Here is a 20769-nt window from a genome sequence, read left to right as displayed (position 1 = left end):
AGGACCTTACAATCTAATTGAGGAGACAACCATACAGACAAAGCAAGCTATATACAAAATAAATAGGAAATAATTAAGTGAGAGAAGATAGAAGGATTGGTTAGTGTGAGGGCTTAGTCTCTGCATTCAGAAAGACTTCTTGGAAGCCTGAGGTTTAAGTAGAGCTTTAAAGACTGCACCCAACAGCATTTGATGGAGCTAGGAGATTATCCCAGACAAAGGATTGTTTCCCAGCTCGGGTCTGTCTCATAGTGATAAGTGTCAGAGGTCTTGCTTCAGGGTAGGTAATTATCTACCAGGGGGACTCTTAGTGTCATAGATTTCAAGCTGGAAACGGTCGTTGATCATTATTTAGTCCAAGCCCTTCATTTTTTTAGTAGAGAAAAGCAGAGCTCAGAAGGGAAGTGGGATTGGCCAGACTCACACAGGTAGTGAGTGAATTGCAGAGTCTAGATTCAAATATGGTTCTCAATTTATCTTGGCCTCAGTTTACTCCACCCTGAATTTGAATTGGAGCCAGCTGGTCACAGGATGTTTCTAGGTGAAGGAGGGAGCAAGCTGTACCTAGGGGAAGCAGCCATGGGGATATCTCTAAAATTAAATGTCTCTCAGGGGACCACTATTTCAGAAAAGGTCTTGCCATGCTCCACTTCACTCCCTGCTCTCCTTTTCATCTCCACAACCTTAGCAGCCTATTTATTGTTCTTTGAGTACCCTTTTCTCTTTCCTTTTCTAGAGTTGGAACCATAAACAAATTGTTTTAAGGGGAAGATGGGTGGCTCCATGGATTGAGAGTCAGGCCTGGAGATGGGAAGATGTGGGTTCAAATCTATCCTCAGATACTTCCTAGCTGTGTGACTCTGGGCAAGTCACATAACCCCAAATGCCCAGCCCTTACCATTCTTCTGCCTTGGAACTGATACTTACTTAGTGACAATTCTAAGACAGAAGGTAAGGATTTAAATAAATAAATAAACAGACTTTACTACACTTTGTTGCTCTATAAGTTCCTTGTCATTTGTAGTCTGTGCCTGGATAGTTCCATGTTTGGCTCTCCCATTAGAATGTGAATGTCTTTAGAGCAGGGACCATGGCCTTGCCTTGTTTTCCCAAGCACTTGGCCCAAATCTGACATGTAGTAAGAGCTAAATGCAATCCTTGTTAACTATCCTGAGTCATGAGACCGAGAACCACAGCTCTGGGAGGTCAGGGCCCCCAGGGAAGCCAAATTCTACAATTTGGAGGAAAGTACTAATTATAATAACAAAGTCTTGCCCCAAAAGGGAGTTGAGAAACTGCACTACCCTTTTTTCTTTGCTGAAATCCGAGACTACTAGCAGAGAGGTTGGGAGACTCAAATGATATAATGAATTTAAAGCACTTTACAAACTTTAAAACACTATTTAAATGCTAGTTATTATTATTATTGGGCTACAGTCACCAGGTCTCTAGGCTATTGATGAATTCATTCCCCAAGCCTTCTATTGCACTCCTGCTGAGCTCAAGCAAAGTTTATAGAGCATTATAGGGGTGTACCGGTAAATGTTTAACTAGGGACTCTCTAAGGGACAAAAAAAAGTATGTACACACACTTCTAAGGATAATCTGGGACTGAACAACAATTAAAAAAAAGATTAATCTGCATTATTAACACTTAAGCCTAGACAATCAACAAAATAATAAAATAAGCTCTGATTTGTGGTGACTGGTGATTCTTAGGTGTAAGGAATCACATTGAAAATGTAATCATTAGCTCCCCTGAGGGGGCTCAAACTGGCCACAGCAACCCTGATATAGGTGTGAAAGTCCAAACACTCTCAGATTCAGTTGATCTATTAGTTAGTTTTTCTGAACAGTTTTTCACCACCCTCTTTCTCTTTCACCCTTTTTCTTTGTTACAAAGAATGACTTACTGGGGAGGGGAGAGAGGAGAAAAATGAAGATGATATCAAAACAAAATGTATCAATGAAAAATTAACTATTTTAAAAAGGAAAGTGCTAGAAAGCAGAGTTCTTGAAGGTCTAGTAAGTAGACTAGAAGACCTGTGTTCCCTTCACTTCTGTGACTCTGTTGTTCAATTGTTTTTCAGTTGTATCTGACTCTTCAAGACCCCATTTAGGATTTTCTTGGAAAAGATACTTGATGGTTTGCCATTTTCTTCTCCAGCTCATTTGGAAGATGAGGAAACTGAGGCAAACAGGATGAAGTGACTTGCTCAGAGTCAGATAGCAAGGTTAGATTTGAACTCATGAAGATAAATCTTCCTCACTATAGCACTCTATCTACTGTGCTACCAAGCTGCCCCTTCTATGACTAAGTTAGTATTAAATGAACAGATTATCCATGTTAGTCCATAAGAGCCTTGTAGGTCTGAAATTACTTTGATTCTATGAGATGTGGATTCTATCTGATTCTATTTCAACTTAGCCTGAATCTCAGGAAGAGGTAAGTCTTTTAGTATGACCTTGGTCAAGTCCTTTGCCTTCTGTGGGCCATCAGTCTCCTCCTATGAGGCAGCTAGTTGGCTCAGTGGATAGAGAGTGACACTTGGAGTTAGGGAAACCTGAGTTCAAATCGTGCCAAAGACATTTAATAGCTATGTGATTTTAGGTAAGTCACTCATACTTCGCTGTGGTCTCAGTTTTCCTCACCTGTAGAATGAAGGGGTTGTCTTCCAAAGCCTCCTAAGGTCCTTTCCAGTATGTAAGAGGGAAAAAGGTTTTTTTTATTGGATATATTGCCAAGGAACTGAATAAATACCAATTTCTAAAATGATTTTAGTAATTTACTTACAAAATATAGAAGAGAGTGGAGGTAGAAAGATGAGAAGAGAGTAATGAATTAGATTTGTATTCAAGTCTTGGCTTTACTCCAGCAGGGCTCCAGAGGCCCAGCTGGAAAGCCTAAAAGTCAATTAGCAAGGGATTTAGCACAAGGGCTTTACCCAAACAAAGGAGCCTCCTAGAGGCTAGTACCTCCAGGGAAGTTAAGGTAGTGGGTCAGCCTTCTTCACTCAACAGGTGTAGTGCTAAGAGAGAGAATTAAGAACAGTCTCACCAAGGTCTCAGGGTCCCAGGTCCAGCATGCCTCCACATCTAAGCAAGAACCAGAAGAGCAATCCTGCAGATCCAAGACACAAACAAGAAGAGCCAAGCTGAACTCACTGAACTCTCTTTTAAAGAGGCTTCTTTTGTGTCACTTCCTGTGCCTTCCTCTTAGTTTACGTATCCAATCACAACAGATGCTTTTCTTAGGACTGCCCAGGAGGCAGTCAGTAAATTCTGATTCTTCATTCACTCTAGCACACGTGGGTCACAGACACCCCCCCCCCCAACTTGTGAGTTAAGTGGAGTTAATCACACTTTTGGTGATTAGATTTGAGAATTGGCAAGGTAGATTTAATCTCATTATCACAAGTATTAACAAGGTACTTTGAGATTTTGGTGGGGAGAGTTGATTTCAAAACCTATTTTAGCACACCCTCTTACACCCTCTCCACCTACAGAAATTTAACATTTGCTTGTACCTCTTTCTCTGGATTTTAAATGGAGGAAGGTTTAATTTTAAGATTGAAGCTACAATGGACCACCTCCCATAAGAATAGAGAAAAAAACTTTTTGTTTATCTATAAACAAGCCTGTTAAGATAGTGGGATAAAGAAAGATGGACATGCACACTGTGTAGCCATTCTAAAAGTCTCCTGACTCTTGAAATCCTAGAAGATCCTTATCTCTTGTCCAGAGTGACTCCCTGGCATTGGGAAGACCCATCTCTTGCCCATAGTGAGATTAGAGTCTGCCAATCAGAGGGGCTTTGGAAAGGGACATCATGAAGAACACAAACTGGAGTATGGGAAGTGGGAGCTTTTTTCTTGGAAATCCATAACTAGGAAGTATACAGGCCTAAGCAGGGAAGGTAAGTTGGTTGGCCACCCATGGCTGATGACTTCTTTTTCTCTGGCCCACTTTTTATTATTTGATAAATAATCATAACTTAAAATATAGCCTCCAGAGAATTTTAATCATAATCCCTCTCTCTTCTCCACCATCTAGTAGTTAGGATTCTTCAATGCCATCACCAAATGGTCAGTTTCTTCTAGAAGTAAGAGGAAGCTCCTTCAGCAGTGGCCTCATGTATTCTAGGTCTGTCTTACCCTACAAGAAGCTGTCAGTGCTCAGACCCTACCCTACCTTTAAAATTGACATAGTATATATGCATAGACGACGTAGTATATATACATATATACATATATATACAGCTTGCAGATATTCCTACTTAAGACTCTGAACTGGAGACAAGGTGAACAAAGAAGGAAGAGGTCAGGTGTTGATGAACCTTTAAGATATGTATACTGGGGTATAGAATCTCTAAGGTACTTCCAAATGTGTATCCACAATATGTTGTTTTGAGGATTCTTCAGTGTCCTTGCCAAAAATTGCCCTAATAAGCCAGCACAGGATACTGACAGAGAAGTAAACTATAGTTTATTTATCTACTATATGTTCTCTTCTCTTGTGCTATGTGTCCCAGAGAAAATAACAGAAGAGAAGATGGTGTTTCTTACAAAGCAGTTTGGGGTAAAAGGTTGTAGGACATGTAGGTAAGAAAAGGTACTTATTAAAGCAAGTAAGAAAAATTTAAATTGTTACAAAGAAAAGAATGGGTCCTTTAGCCTAGCCATTTATACCAAACTAAACAGTAGCTCCATCAGCTAGTTAATTTGCATTTTAGGTGTTTTATTAGGATTAAAAATATGGATTTCTGGAACTATTGAGATCCTATTAATTTTCTTTTGTAATCATAAAGCTTTTGGGAGAAAGGAGGTACTAAAGGAGATATTCAGTACTATCAAAGAAGCAGCACACAGAAGAAGAAAAATTGCAAAAAACCCAGACAAAATGGAGTTAGTTATGTTCTCTGTAAAATATGCTTTCAACAATGCCAATTGGTAGAACCAAGATGGTGATTAGGGGCAGCTACTCAGTTGAATTTTCCAACATTTTCCTCCAAACCCCTTTAAAATAATACCTCAAATCAGGCTAAGACTGAGATTTTTCTGGCCTAAGAAAACTTAAGAGGTTGGTAGGAAAAGTTTGTGACACTTGAGTGGAGGTCCATTGGCAGCCCACATATATGGCCAGGGCAAGCAATAGCAGCAGCAGCTTCAGGACCTTATAGCTCAAAGACAGTAGGGGGATTGGACAGCTGGTCAGAAAAAAGATTATAGGGAGCCCTTTGCTCTCACTTTGTATAGTTCGCCCTGACTGGCAACTCTATTGTTCATATGGAACTCTGGGTCACAGTTCTAGGATAAAGAGGAGTTCTGTGTTTCAGTCACAAGGGAGCCCTGGTCACAGTTCCAAAGCAAAGAAGACCATTAGCACTTGGGATTGCAGGGGACCAGGGGCCCTACCTATGTAAAGATCAAAGTGCAGATCAGGAGAGCAGTGACCCTATCTCTCCCAGGCCCATACACCTTGAAGCACCAAAAACTTGAAGACCCTCAGAACTAGCTCTGAAAACAGTAGCATGAAAAAAGCTGAAAGTTGGGACATTGCATCCCCATTCCTAGGTAAGTAGATCCCAACTTTAACATAAAGAAATAGGCTAGGAAAATGAACAAACAAAAAAAAATTAATTTGATCATAAAAAAGCTACTATGGTGGCAGGGAAAACCAAGAGGTAAACTTAGAAAAAGACTACAATTTGAAAACAGCTATAAAAAAAAAATCCTCAAAGAAAAATGTTAAAAGGACCCAAACCCAAAAATAATTTTTGGTAGAGTTTTAAACATGAGAAAAGAGTGGCAGAGGAAAAATTGGGAAAAGCAATGAAAGTGATGCAAGAAAATCATTAATAAAAATTATTAATAAAAGAGGCATTGAAAAATACTGAAGAAAATAACACTTTAGAAAACAGAATTGGTCAAATGCTAAAAGAGGCACAAAAATCCACTGATGAGAAGAAATTTTTAAAAAGTAGAATTGGCCAAATGGAAAAAAGAGATATGAAAGTTCACTAAAGAAAATAATTTTTTTAAAATTAGAATTGGGCAAGTCGAAACTGATGACTCCATGAGATATTAGGAAACAATAAGACATAGTCAAATGAAAAAATAGAAGAAAATATGAAATATCTCATTGGAAAAACAACTGACCTGGGAAATAAATTCGAGAGAGAGAGAGAGAGAGAGAGAGAGAGTGAGTGAGAGAGAATTTAAGAACTATTAAACTACCTGAAAGTCATGATCAAAGGAAGAGTCTAGACATTATATTTCAAGAAATTAACAAGGAAAACTGTCCTGGTGTCTTAGATACTAAGGCTAAAATAGAAATGCAAAGAATCCACCAATTATCTCCTGAATGAAATCCCCAAATGAAAATTCCCAAGAATATTATAGTCAAAGTTCAGAGGAAATGATTAAAATATTGAATTGAATCCACAGTCAGGATCACACAAGATTTAGCATCTTCTATGTTAAATAAGCAGAGGGCTACAAATATGATGTTCCTAAAGGCAAAGGAATTAGAATTACAACCAAGAATAACTTTCCCAGAAGAATTGAGTGCAATTTTTCTAAAGAAAAAAATAAATATCGAATGAAATAGAGGATTTCAAGCATTCTTGATGAAAAGACCAGAGCTGGTAGAAAATTTGAGATTCAAACACAAAACCCAAGAGAAGCATAATAAAGGTAAACATAAAAAAGTTATCATAAAGGACTCAAAGTTAAGATATTTGTGTTTTTATATGGGATGATAATAAATATAACTCCTAAGAACTTTGTCATTATCATGACAGTTAAAAGGAGTTTACATAGACAGAGGAGTGGGTATAAATTGATACTGCTGAAATAATCTTCAAACCAATGAAGGGGTGAGAAAGAAAGATGCACTAGGAGTAGGGGGAAGGATGAGGTAGAATAGGGAAGTTTTTCTCACATGCAAGGACAATTTTTATAGTAAAAGGGAAAATGTGGGTGGTGGTGGGAGTCAATGCTTAAATCTTTCTCTCACTGGAATTGGTCCAAAGGGGGAAGTATATACACACACATATACATACTCAATTGTATAGAAATATAACTTGCACATTAGGGAAACAGGAAGGAGAAGAGATAAGAAAAATGGAGAATGACAAAAGAGAGGGTAGATTAAGGGAGGCAGTGGTTAAAAGCAAAGAAGACTTTTGAGGAAGGACAGGTTAAAAAGAGAGAGAAGGAAATATAAGAAAATGGGATAGAGGAAAATACACAGTAATCATAACTATATAAGAGTCATTCTCCAATTGATAAATGGCCATAGGATATCAAGAGGTAGTTTTAAGAAGAAGAAATAAAAACTATCTATAATCACAAGGAAAAAATACTCTAAATCACTGTTGATTAAAGATACAAATTAAGACATCTCTAGAGAACCACCTCACACATATCAGAAATGACAAATACAGAAGCAAATGAGAAAGAAATAGGTACAATGGTGAAGTAGTTAATTGGTCCAGCCATTCTGGAGAACAATTTGGAACTATGCCCCAAAATCTATAAAACTGTATGTGCCCTTTGATCCAGCAATATCACTTTTAGGTGTTTATCCCAGGGTGATCAAGGAGGGAGGAGGGGGATTTCTATGTAGAAGAATTTTTATAATAGCTCTTTCTGCAGTGGCAAAAGATTGGAAATCTATCAAGTGGGGTATGGCTGAACAATTGTGGCACATGATTGTGCTTGAGTATTGTTGTGTTATAAGAAATGACATGGGTAGTACATTCAGAAAAACATGGCAAGGGGGCAGCTAGGTGGTTTAATGGATTGAGATCCAGGTCTAGAAAGGGAAAATCTTGACTCAGAAACTTCCTAGCTGTGATTGCTCTTTTGCCTTAAATACACAATACGCAATATTGATTCTATGATAGAAAGTAAGTGTTTTAAAAAAAAAGGAAAACATGGCAAGACCTAGATGAACTGATGTAAAGTGAGAAGAAGCAGATTATTGTACACAATGACAACAATGTTGTAATGATAATCAACTGTGAAAGACTTTGTTACTCTGATAAATAAAATAATCCAAGATAATTCCAAAGGACCTATGATGAAAAAAAGCTATCCACCTCCTGAGAAAGAACTGATCAACTCTAAGTGAAAATTAAAGTAGAATCTTCTCAAAACAGCAGCAGCAACATCAATACTAAATCCACCAAGAATTACCAACTCATCTACTCCAGGAGGTACACAAAGGTTAACCTAAGCAGGAGGGTCTATCTACTTTTATCTATGAAGGGAATTTTCAGGGTAGAAACTTCCTTCATAGATATAGATAGGCAACTCCTAGGTGACTTATTATCTTAATAGATTGCCTGGAGCATTTTAGAAGTTAAATGATTTGTCCAAGGTCACATATCCCTTATATGCCCTAGGGAGGACTTGACCTTAGGTTTTTCTGACCTCAAAGCTTGTTCTCTGTCCACTAATCCATACTGTTTCAAACAATCTGAAGATCAGTAATTATCTTATCTCACCCATCATGGTTATTAAGCTTTTGAAATTGGGCTTATATTATTCCTACTATAAATTACAATAAAAATCCTGAGGGAGACATATTTTGGGGGAAAGAATCTGCTGTTTTGGATAGGACTTGTCTGGGCAAGTCAGCATTTTAAAAATTCTTCAAAGAGACTCTGAAGAAGGAAGCATGATTCAGGCTGTAACAATAGCCGCCCAGACCTTTAAATAGCCAAGTTCAATCCTGGTAAAAGTGCAAAGAAAGGTTCTTTTGATACTTTAAATGAGACTTTAACCTCTTCCATTCCAAAGGATGTCAAGAAAGCTAGACCCAGGTGGGAGAGGGTGATTAAAGAGAGAACAAGGCTTCTATAAGCTTATTAGAACCATCAGCCCACTATCTTCCTAAGTGTCTGACCCCAAAGGACTGGAGTCAAATTGAGTGGCAAGACACTAGAAACTGAGGAAGAAGCAAAGGGTACTTTAATATATTATTCTCAGTAGAATGAGCATGCATGTAGGAATTCCTCTCCTAATAAGAGGAGCCCTTTATTTAAAAAAAAAAAAAATTTAAAAACCCTTAACTTCTGTGTATTGGCTCATAGGTGGTAAGGGTGGACAATGGGGGTCAAGTGACTTGCCCAGGGTCACACAGCTGGGAAGTGTCTGAGGCTGGTTTTGAACCTAGGACCTCCCTTCTCTAAGCCTGACTCTCAATCCATTGAGCTACCCAGCTGCCCCGAAGAGCCCTTTAAATACAGAAATTAGCCAGTTTTTATTGCTTGAAAAATTAGTAGAAAAAAGGGAAAAAACAAAATTATTGCTTGAGGGACAGGTGTAACAGCAAATTCTTTTTTTAGATAATCTTTTAATTTTTATTTTTTAAATTAAAAAAAAAATTTTTGCCAATTACATGTAATAACAAATTTCCACATAAATTTTCTGAACTCATATGATCCAAATTGTCTTCCTCCCTTCTTTCCTCCCCCTCCCAGAGGTAAGCAGTTCAGTCCAGGTTATACATGTATTATTACACAAAACATATTTCCAAATTGTTCGTTTTTATAAGTGAACAATCTTATAAAAACAAAACCCCAAAACATATGACCAAATAAACAAGTGATAAATCATATGTTTTCATCTGCATTCTTTCTCCCACAGTTCTTTCTTTGGACAGGGATAGCATTCTTTTTCATAAGTCCCTCAGAATTGTCCTGGATCATTGTATTGCTGAGAGAAAGTTAAGCCTATCACAGTTGGTCATTCCACCAATATTGCTGTGTAATAGCAAATTCTTGACAGTAACTGCTTGGAGTGACTTTTGGGGGTCTTGAGGAGATAGGTTGATAATAGTCATCTGGAAATCTCTGGAGTCCTTCCTGGTGAGATAATGATCATCAAATCAAGAAAGAATCTTAGGATTGTTCTCAGTCTAGGCCATGTTGGTATAATTAGGGGAGGGTTTAGTTGGCAGGCACCTGCTTCTCAAGTTTAGCTTATAATTGGAAAGGATTATTGTTATGTATCAGAACCCCCTGGAAAAATGGACAATCGAGCAAATCCAACCAAATGTTATAGTTCATATTCCTTTCACTTTCTTAGTACCATTCTGAATACCACATGTGGTAGACCCATTCTCAGGTGACCCCTTCCAACTAAACAGGGCTAAGTCTGCTCTGCCAGGCCAAATGCCTCTCCTTGTTCACCAGTGCCTTGACCACAAAGGTGAGCCTTGTTATTGTTACACTGAAAGGAGCTTCCCCCAAAGAGGGCAGGTTGGGTTTTGATTGTCCACAGCTCTGAAACCTGCCCTCCTGGTCATTTGAATGAGGACATGCTCAAGATTTGTTCCTAACTGTACATGAAAGTAAAGGGGAAAGATAGACTGCCAGTAGTCAGCTAATGGGAACCAAAGCCTCAAAAGAAGACCTTGAATTCATAGATTCAGAGCTAGAAAGGACCTTAGAGGTCATTCAGTCTAACCTCCTCCCTTGAATAAAGGAGGAAATTGAGGTTCAGAGGGGATAGCCTTTGTCCTTGATAATTTGTCTTCAAGAAACTTCCTGACTGTCCCTTGTTCCAGAATGAACAATAAGCCCATAAGTATCTCATGATCAACCTAGACAGGATTAGCAGATATTGTCAAATCAGACCTTATTGATCTTCTTAGTTTCTTCTATTGTATCTATACTGGCTCCCGGGCACCCTAGTCTAAGACTACATCCTCTTTCCCAAGCCTTTATTTATCCAGTCAGTTGTTCTTCCTCTTAAATACTCCCTAAAATATATATTTAGGATCCTGGGTTACAGTTCAGTGGAAATCCCATAATTGACATCTTTCACCAAGTCAGTGCTCATCCCAAAGTTGTGGCTTTGTGTGGTGGCAGTAATCATTTAAAGATGTGTTCTAATATAACTAGTTTGGTAGCTTTGAATTATTTTGAGAGTCAAAGGAGGTGTGAATAGTCCAATGTCACACAGGTTGTAATTGGAAAGTGGGGTTTATAATGATGGTGATGATGGTGATGATGATGAAAGGTGCTTGGAATAGTAGATAGAAGGCTGGACTTGGAATGAGTAATAATAAGTAGCAATTATATAGTGCTTAGAAGCTTGTAAAACATTTTACATATATTATCTCATTGATCCTCACAACTAGTAGGTAGGCTCTACTATATTTCCTAGAGCAGCTAGGTCAGTGATTGCCGAAGTGGGTGCTACCACCCCCTAGTGGGTGCTGCAGTGATCCAGGAAGCGGTGATGATCACAGGTGCATTTATCTTTCCTATTAATTGCTATTAAAATTTTTTAAAAATTAATTTCCGGGGCTAAGTAATATTTTTTCTGAAAAGGGGGCGGTAGGCCAAAAAAGTTTGGGAACCACTGAGCTAGGTGGTGCAGTGAATTGCACTGGGCCTGGAATCATCTTCCTGAGTTCAAATCCTTCCTATATGACTATGGGCAAGTCACTTAACTCTGTTTGCCTCAGTTCCCTCATTTGTAAAAAGGTAAGCTGGAGAAGGAAATATCAAACTACTCCAGGATCTTTGCCAAGAAAACTCAAAGGGGTCACGAAGAGTAGGACACAACTGAAAAATGATTCAACATTATTTTTACCATTTTGTAAATGAGAAAACTGAAGCTGAGAAAGCTTAAGGGACTTGTCCAAAGTCACAAAGATAGCAAAGATCTAAAGAAAGATTTGAATTCAGGCCTTCCTGATTCCTAGTCTAAATTATTTATTCATTGTACCTCCTGAGTTCAAGTTCTGACTCTGAGACATAGAATATAGGTAACCCAGGGCAAGTCATTTAACTTCTCAGTGCCTCAAGGAAATTTGCTCAGATTATGTATCAGACCAAGTTGCTCACTTGTGTCTATAGAGTTGACAGCTATGTGCTATAGTAGATAGAAAGCCAAGTCAGGAAACTCATTTCCCTGAGTTCAAAACCAATCTCAGGGGCAGCTGGGTAGCTCAGTGGATTGAGAGTCAGGCCTAGAGACAGGAGGTCCTAGGTTCAAATCTTGTCTCAGACACTTCCCAGCTGTGTGACCCTGGGCAAGTCACTTGACCCCCATTGCCTACTCTTACCATTCTTCCACCTATGAGCCAATACACAGAGGTTAAGGGTTTAAAAAATTAAAAAAAAAAACAATCTCAGATATTTCCTAGCTATGTGACCCCGGGCAACTCAATTGTACCCTGTTTGCTCTAGTTTCCTCATCTGTAAAATAAGCTGGAGAAGGAAATGGCAAATCACTCCAAATTTTTTGCCAAGAAATGCCCAAAATGAGATCACAAAGTCAGACACAATTAAAAAATGACTCGACAACAAAATCTATGAAGGGCCAGACTTAACTAGGAGATTTTTTTTTTTTATCTAAAGCAAAGGTAATTTGGAGAACAAGAAACCCTTACAGAAGCTGTTCTAACTATTACATATGCAGGTATTTTATTTTAAAACCTTTACCTTTTATCTTAAATTGCTATTAAGTATTGATTCTAAAGCAGAAGAGTGGTAAGTGCTAGCCATTTGGGGTTAAGTGACTTGCCCAGGGTCACACAGCTAGGAAGCATCTGAGGGTACATTGAACCCAGGTCTCCCCAACTCCAGGCCTGGGACTCTATCCATCATGCTGTCTAGCTGCCCTTCCTGCAGTTAGTAAGCCCTACTCCTCCAATCTTCCACCTACAGGACAATAATTTTGCTCCTTTTCATCTCCTGGAATCTCATTCTCTAACAAGAAGAACTGTTGGAGAATGGGCTGGAGAATCACAAAGCATTTAGGGATGGAAATATCTAGATCTCAGCTTGGATGAAGTGTCTTTCTCCCATTCTGCTCATCTCAATATCCTATTTCAGTGGCTGGCACAAAGTCCTGGATATCTAATTCTAATTTTAGTTCTAGTAGAAGGAACTTTCAGAGGAGCAGTTCCCCACACTGTTGTTTTTTTTTTTTAAACTTTACCTTCTTCTTAGAACCAATATTAAGCATCAATGCTAAGGCAGAAGAATGATAAGGGCTAGGCAATTGGAATTAAGTGACTTATCTAGGGTTACCCAACTAGAAAGTGTCTGAGGTTACATTTGAACCCGGGTCCCTCCAAAATCCAGTCTTGGCTCTCTATCCATTGAGCTACCTAGCTGTCCCTTCAACATAACTTTCAATGATTTGGAGAGGAAAGAGTTTCATGCTTGGAATGTTTTCCTTTGCCTGCCTCTCTTGGAATTCCTAGCTCCTTCCAAGGCTCAGCTCTCAAGCCTCAACTCCTACAGAAGCCTTCCTGATTCTCCCAATGATTCGAGTTCTTACTGTGCCCTTCCCATTACTTTGTATCCATTTTCTATTTTCCTAATTTGATTTTAACTTGCTTCCCAATACTAGAATTATAAATTCCTTGAGGACAGGAACTACAGTTATCCCTTCCACATCACAAGGGTTAGGGATGCAATGCTCTGATGATCTGAAAAATCTGTGTAAAATTTTTTGCCCTCCCTTCATACTGGAGAAGTCTGAATTTTTTTTTCTTTTATGGGGTGTTTACAGTACCTTATTATAAATTTTGGATTAAATACTGTGAGTTTCTAAACTTTTTCTGTGTCATCTGCTGAACTTCACGTGCCATCTGCAGCTTCAATAAAACTTCTTTAATTTCTTTTGCCGATCCATGATATATCAAAACTGGGATGGGGAAAATCATAATATGGAAGGGTTAACTGTATTTTCATTTATATTTTTTTGTATTTTTAACATCAAGCAGAGTGTATGGAATTTAGGTTCTTATTACATACTTTTTGAATTAAATATAATAACTTGTTTGGGGACGGCTAGGTGGCTCAGTAAATAGAACACCAGGCCTGGAGACAGGAAGTTCTGGGTTCAAATTTAACCTGACACTTCCTAGCTGTGTGATCCTGAGTAAGTCACTTAACCCCTGTTGCTTAACCATTATCACTCATCTACCTTGGAACAGATGTATGATATTGATTCTAAGACAGAAAGTAAAGGTTTTTTAAAAAATAAAACTTGTTTGGGAGAGGATAATATGCTGAATGTAGTAGAGACTGATGAAATTAGAGGTAAGGAGATGATTTGAGAGGCTATTATGAAAGTCCAAATATAAATGAAAAGCTTTTGGGTAGGAGATTGCAGTGGGAATGGAAAGTAAGGGATGACTCCTAGGCATATACCCCAAGGACCTTAAGTCCCCTGCATATGTGAAAATGTTCATAACTGTACTCTTTATAGTAGTAAAGAACTGAGAACAAAATGGGGGTGTATCAATAGGCAAATGGCTGAACAAGGCTTATGAATGTAATGGAATATTATTGTACAATAATAAATGACAACTATGGAGAATTCAGAGAAACTTAGGAAGTCTCATATGAAGTGAAGAAAAATGATATAAGCAGAACTAAGAAAAGTATTTTCACAATGACTCCAAAGATATAAAGCAGAAGTGTCAAAACTGTTCACATAAGACCTATAATATTCAAGAGTGAGGGCAGAACTAGGTTAAAATGTAATGGGGGAGACACTTCCCAGCTGTGTACCCTGGGCAAGTCACTTGACCACCATTGCCCACCCTTACCACTCTTCCACCAAGGAGGCAATACACAGAAGTTAAGGGTTTTAAAAAATGTAATGGGGGAGGGGAAGGTAGATGGCTCAATGGATTGAGAACCAGGCTAAAGACAGGAGATCTTGGGTTCATATCTGACCCCAGACACTTGTTAGCTGAGCAAGTCACTTAGCCCCAATCGCCTACCCCTTATCTCGTTCTGCCTTTGAACTGAAATTTAGTATTGATTCTAAGACAGAAGGTAAGGGTTTGTTTTTGTGTAAATGTAATTGGGAAATGTTTAATGCAATCAATGAAAATACAATAAAAGATAGATCATGTTACATTTTAAAACTAAGTCAGTATGTGGTTGATAGGATCCTTTTGTAAAACTGAGAGGCTCCCATTTCTTTTTGAGGTTGATACCACTAATGTGAAGGAAAACAATATTCAAAGGCTTCAGATCTCTTTTTCCAATGCACAACTTTATTGAGCCTTCAAAGGGCCAATCATAAGATGTATGGCCTGCTTCTTGGTGGGGGGCGGTAGGGGTGGACTATAGGTGTGAAATAGAGCATACATTTTCAGACATGGCCAATGTACTGATCTGTTATGATTGACTGTACTTCTCTGCTAAAAGGAGATGGTTCTGTTGGTGATGGGGATTCTGGGGGAAGTGATGATAATATATAAAAAGGGTTTCATTAAAATATTTTAAAAGAAAATAAATTAAGGGATAGATACAAAAGACTTTCCAAAGAAAAGACTGACAATACATGATGATTTAATAGTACATAGATGAAAAAAGGGCAATGAATTAGAAATGACCCCAGAGTGTCTAATTTGGATAATGAAGAGAATGACTGAAAGAAAGTAGAAAAAATCAAGGAAGAGCATTGTTGAGGCACAGAAGATGATGAGATCTGTTTCAGACATCTGACTTTGAAGATTCCTCAACCTTACTTGGAGTATCCCATAAATTCACAACAAAGTGGTAGCCATGGCAAGTCAAAGTTTGGGGATCATGGTGGAATATCACAGTAACAATGGTAGTAAGAAAGAGAGCTACAGTAGAGAGCTACAATATAATAGCAAAAATATTTATTAAAAGAATAGAAAAGATATGTTAGGGGGACTTTATACTTCTAACTGCAGGGAGAGAGCCTGATAAAATCCTTGTGGAATAGGCTGATTGTCTAGGGGAGCTCCTGGCATTAAAAGTTTACTTTATGTAGAAGCCTCTACAAATTGGGCCCGAGCAGACCTCTTTATATAAAATTGATTTCTTTGGAAATGAGCTCAGCAATTGAGTCTTACACAGTAGGAACCAGTATTTTGGAACTTGGGTACATGTGCAATACAATGTGTTTTTTCTCTCTCATTTTTATACTTCAAAACATTGTATTTTCCCTGAATTTTTAATTTTCTTATTGCTTTTCCTTTTAATTTTTAAAAATAGAATAATTGACTCTTTTTCCTTTTTCTCATTTTTGTACTGAAAGTACATATACTGAATATTAATCCCTTTTGATTTTACAGTAACATAAGTTTAATATATATATAGTAGGTATAATATTATTGCATACCCAAAAAAGCCTTAGACTATGGTAACCTGCCAATTATTTGTAAATATTATGGGACTGTGATTAATGTCTCTCTGTCTGATTCCAGAAGAAGGGAACTCAAGAGCCACTAAATAGTGCTAGAAGGCACAAGGTCATGGAGACCGACTGAGAAACTGCACAAATGCCAAGGAGCAAAAGGTCATGCAGACCATCCCAATCCAGATGGGACTGAGGAAGTTCTATGCCAATACTGAAGGGCTTGAAACTAGTTCAAGGTTCGGGGTTGCAGCTTTTCTAACATATGTTAAAGGCCAGACTTCCCCTGAGCTTCATCCCTAGCCAAACACCTAAGATTGGCTATCACTATGGCTCATCCCTGAGAAGGTGCAGGCAAATCAGACCAGAGAGAGACACTTCCCTTGCACACAAATTTGGTCCTGTTATTTCTCTTATATAGAGAATGGCAACTTTCTGTAGTCCTGGCTCCTGAATGCGTAATTGCCAGCTGCTTAAATCACTTTAATTGGGCCTTTATTCAAGGACCTGCTAAAAATTTATTTTTCCTTACATTTTTTGCACATAAGACTTTGACATTTTACATTTCATTCACAAGTTAATTTTTCTCTTTTATTTAGATTTTTTTTATTCTTTTTATTTCTTTTGCCAATTGATTTCATACAACCCCATAACTCAGCCATGTATCCTTGGCTGATCTGGGTGTTGGCCTTAACCCTCTTCAGGGGAGAATGTCTTATTAACTCTCCTCAGGGGTGTGTGTAAGTTTTATACTCGGAATGTCTGTATTATAATCTATATTTTAATTGAAACTCTTTTAAGAGTAATTTCAGGGGAGAATGTGTAATTCTCCTCAAAAGGGAATGTATGTTTTATAATCTATAATGTAAAGTTTAAATTCTTTGAGAGTAATTTCAGGATAAGAAATTTTCCATCTCCCCAGAATCCAGACAATGAACCATTTGGAGAAGGCACCATGAAGATGCCTGAAGAACCTACACTGCATCATGAAGATCCACAATGAACTTTAGGGTGCAGTTGAACTATGGGGAGTTGAATGCATTTGTTTTGAATGTACACTCTTATGCCAAAGGGGACTACCCCTAATTGGCTTTTTGTCAATGCAGATAGCAATCATTGGATCATTGTTTTTGTCCTCTTTTCTTTTATCCTCAAATTCCTATAATTTAAAAGTTGACTATGTTTACAAGATCCATCCAGAAGACTAGTCTTTCCTCCGGATCTCAGGAGAGAATGTGATATTGGGAATTTGGGAGTCCTTGAACTTAATTTGAGGTCCCTGGTCTAAACTTCCTGTGGACATTTAGATCTCTTACAAATGACATTTCCCATGATTCAACTGGCTTCCTGTCTTAAGTGGTGATGTAAGCCAATGTAAATAGAAGTTTAAATAGAGAGATTAGGATTGGTACTTCCTCTTTGCCTGCTGAAGCAAGTCAGGTGGGAAGGCATGGCGCAGCATTTGAACTAGCTCTTATCGAGCACATGGCTTTTAATTGTCAATATGGCAGTTAATAAAACCCTAATATTTTAAAATATACCCTTCTATATTAATTTTATTTGTAACACACAACAAGATGAATCATAGCATTCTGTTGCCCAGGCTCAAGTAGTGATCATTATAGGACTGGAGCTAAGATACATTTTTTTATTTTAACCTGTCTATATTTGGACAGATTTTTCAGCAGAATTCCTTGCTAACAACATATAGGCACACTGGAGAGAACAGGGAAGGACTAAGAAGGTAGTATTAAGGACTTAATCAATTGCTTTCATTGCCCACGTGACAGTTACCATTGCTCATACTTTTGGCTTACTGTGAGCCCAAGAACTCAGGCAATTTACAGCACACCCTGATACACAAGACTTCCCCAGGCACTTAAACACCAAAGGAGAAATGCCAAGAAAGTCAGCCAAAAAGAGAAGTTTCCAACAGCCAGCTGCACTCTTCTCACTCTCTATTTCTCTCCTCCTGGGATGTGTATATAAAATCTGTGTGATTTTATTTGCTCCTGCAGTATGCCTCAGAATGGGATATCAATAAGTGGGTTGGTAATATGCCCAAGGTTAAAGTCTTCTGCCTCTAGTTTTTGTTTTCCAGTCACACTGCTCAGCTGCTCTGCCTTTCTTATTGTGATGACAACTTCTCTCAAGGCCTGAATTTCCCAATTTTCCTTTTATAGGGAGTCCAGGGAGACCTCACTTTTCAGTATGCCACTGGCAGGAAAATGAAAAAAATGTCTCTTTGCCTATTAGCTCTTGAAAACATTATTATTTTCCAAATACTTCCACATTTTATATTCCCAAGATCTCAGACAGATTCCAGGGTAGCCTCTCACAAAAGATTTGTATGAGAATGTACATACAGAGAGAGAGAGAGAGAGAGAGAGAGAGAGAGAGAGAGAGAGAGAGAGAGAAAGAAAGAGAGAGAGAGAGAGAGAGAGAAAGAGAAGAGAGAAATCAGCATTAAACCACTGAAATAAGCTATCTTCTTCTGAGGTATCATGTCTCTAATGATATCAGTTCTATAAGAAGTGATGTATGGGGGCAGCTGGGTAGCTCAGTGGATTGAGAGCCAGGCCTAGAGATGGGAGGTCCTCGGTTCAAATCTGACCTCAGACACTTCCTAGCTGTGTGACCCTGGGCAAGTCACTTGACCCCCATTGCCTACCCTTGCCACTCTTCTGCCTTGGAGCCAATATGCAGTATTGATTCTAAGGTGGAAGGTAAAGGTTAAAAAAAAAAAGTGATGTAATGAGGCAACCTAAAACACCACCTCTACTTTTGCTTGTTTTTATCTATTTCTTAGGGATGTTGCTAGGTAGAACAATGCATAGTGTTCCAGGTCTGGAGTCAGGAACACCTCATTTCAAAACCAGCCTCAGACATTTATTGTATGACCCTGGGCAAGTCATTTTACTGTGTTTGACACCGTTTTATCATCTGTAAAAAGAGCTAAAGTAAATGGCAAACCACTCCACTTGCCAAGAAAACCCCAAATGAGTTCACAAAGTTGAAAACAATTGAATAACAAAATCTGTTTCTTGCAGACTGACTCAAGGTCACACAGCTAATAAGTGTCTGAGGTGAAAATTGTACAGTGTAAAAATAATGGGTGAATGAATTAATTATTGATATAAACTGATTAGATACTCTGCTTGCTGTGCTTACAAAGTATCTTCAGTTTATATAAGTGAAGTGAAGGTCTTAAGTGAACTTCTCTTCAGAGCCAGGCACAAGGATGCTAAGGAGACTCTTGTTATACAAAAACAAACAAACAAACAAAAAAACCTATTTATTGAAAACATAAGGATATAAAAGGATTTCTAACTCTAAGGAATTCTAACTTCACCCAAATAAAACTCTCTAGTTCCACAAGGAACCACTTCTCCTGTTTCCACAGGCTACACTGATCCTTCCAGATCTGACTAACCCAAATTTTCCCTACTCTTCAATAAACTTACAATATTTTCCTTATATGAAGTATATAATTGTTAATTTTGTCTCCAAGTTATAAAAATAACAAAGGCCAGTTGACTGAGCCTCAGCAAGAACCAAGTTAGGACTCTGAGCTTTAGCAGACTTAGAGTCCAAATCAAAGACCAGGTCTTTCTTTGGTCTTCTCAGAGATAAAACAATTTATGAAACAGCAATAGAAAGTCACCAGTGTTTCCCAAATTGAAAAAGGAAAATCACTTAGCTCCTCAGGTTTTTCCCTCCTTTCTTTCTATCTCTGACAGTGAGGAGAGAAAAGATGTTACCTGCTCCCATCATTCCGAGAGAGCAACTGCCACTCCCCCAGAGCAACAGCCACACCCAGAGAGAGTAACTGCCACAGAAAAACCATTACATTGTCAACATTTGAGACCAACACCCTGTCTCAGATCTATTTCAAACTCCAATTCTTTCTCAAGGCAGCTTCTCTACTTCTTATTTCTAAACTAATATAACAAGACTTAATTTCTAATGTCTTCCTTATAACAGGAAGATGAATCTTCTTAACTCCTGGTTTGGCACTATATTCACTGTACCACATAGCTGTATTATGACCTGGGCTCATAGCCTGCCTTTTCCACTTACTACTTGTGTGACTTTGGGCAAGTTATTTGCCCTCCTTGAACCTCGGTTTTCTCATCTGTAAAATGAAGTTATTGGACTAACTCTAAATCAATGATCCTGTGGTCTAAATTTTCCCATCATGGATCTTTAAGGTTTACAAAGCACCTTTCTCTCAACGGCTTCTGATACCACCACCACTGCACCATCTATTTATCATCTCACTCCTGAACTACTGCATTAGCTTGATGGCTGATCTCTCTGCTTTCAGACTTCTTCTGCTTTGGCTTTCCTCCACTCAGCTGTCATATAGTTAAAGTGTAGATCTGTTACTTCCTACTCAATAAATTGCCTCCTGATCACCTCCAGGATCATATATAAAATCCTCTGTTTGTCTTTCAAAGTTCTTCATAACCAGAATCCTTCACAATCATTCCAGTCTTCTATCTTACTTCCTGATATATTCACTTTGCTATTTAGTTACCACTCCATCTCCCTTTCTCCCCCTGTCTTCCCTTTTCCCCTCGCCTTCCTTCCTTCCTTCCTTCCTTCC

The sequence above is a fragment of the Gracilinanus agilis genome, chromosome 4 (genome assembly GCF_016433145.1).
Source record: "Gracilinanus agilis isolate LMUSP501 chromosome 4, AgileGrace, whole genome shotgun sequence".
Lineage (NCBI taxonomy): Eukaryota > Metazoa > Chordata > Mammalia > Didelphimorphia > Didelphidae > Gracilinanus > Gracilinanus agilis.
This window is presented reverse-complemented; position numbering follows the sequence as displayed.